The sequence below is a fragment of the Microtus ochrogaster genome, unplaced genomic scaffold (assembly GCF_000317375.1).
Source record: "Microtus ochrogaster isolate Prairie Vole_2 unplaced genomic scaffold, MicOch1.0 UNK104, whole genome shotgun sequence".
NCBI classification, from domain to species: Eukaryota; Metazoa; Chordata; class Mammalia; order Rodentia; family Cricetidae; genus Microtus; species Microtus ochrogaster.
This window is the reverse complement of record NW_004949202.1, coordinates 965,722-966,217: the sequence shown is the minus strand read 5'-3', so window position 1 is coordinate 966,217 and position 496 is coordinate 965,722. Positions and strand designations below refer to the sequence as shown.

General features: G+C 68.1%; 1 protein-coding gene across 1 annotated transcript in view; it reads left to right on the top strand.

The window, feature by feature from the left end:
• The first annotated feature begins 214 nt into the window (after positions 1-214).
• Spin1 (spindlin 1) overlaps positions 215-496 on the top strand; it is a 52,515-nt gene continuing 52,233 nt past the window's right edge. Inside the window, exon 1 of the mRNA XM_026778079.1 lies at positions 215-400. The gene's annotated coding sequence lies outside the window, so the exon portion shown is untranslated. The remainder of the gene's footprint in view (positions 401-496) is intronic.

Sequence of the window (496 nt, the reverse complement as noted above, 5' to 3'; positions counted from 1 at the left end):
GCCTCTGCGCAGTGCGGCGTGCAGTGAGGCGGTGTCTTCGAGGGAGTTTGGCGAGCCCATCCATATTTTTTAAAGGGCTCGCGTCCTGCAATCCAAGGGTGATGCTCGGCAGGGTCGAGGGTGCACCTGCGCTGTGCACGATCACGTGACCCAACCCCCTGCATCTCCGCAGCTAGCCAGACCGGGAGACAGCGAAGGTAACGTCCCAGGACAAAGAGGAAGGATAGTTCCAGAAACCCGTTCGCCTGTGCAAGTGCAAATGCCGGCGCCCGGACACCGGCGGCTCGCCGTACGCCTCCCTGATCCTGCTGTGCTCCTAAGGGAGACCAGGTCTGCGCGCGGCCAGCGGTTTCCCGGCGCGCACCTGGCGGCCATGGGTGCGCGCCCCACCCTCCTCCAGGTGAGCAGCGCCAGGCCCCGCCCTCGCCGCAAAGCTCCGCCTCCTACCCGCGCCTGCGCAGTATCTCCGGCGGCGCCGGGCGCCGGGGCGGCGCGG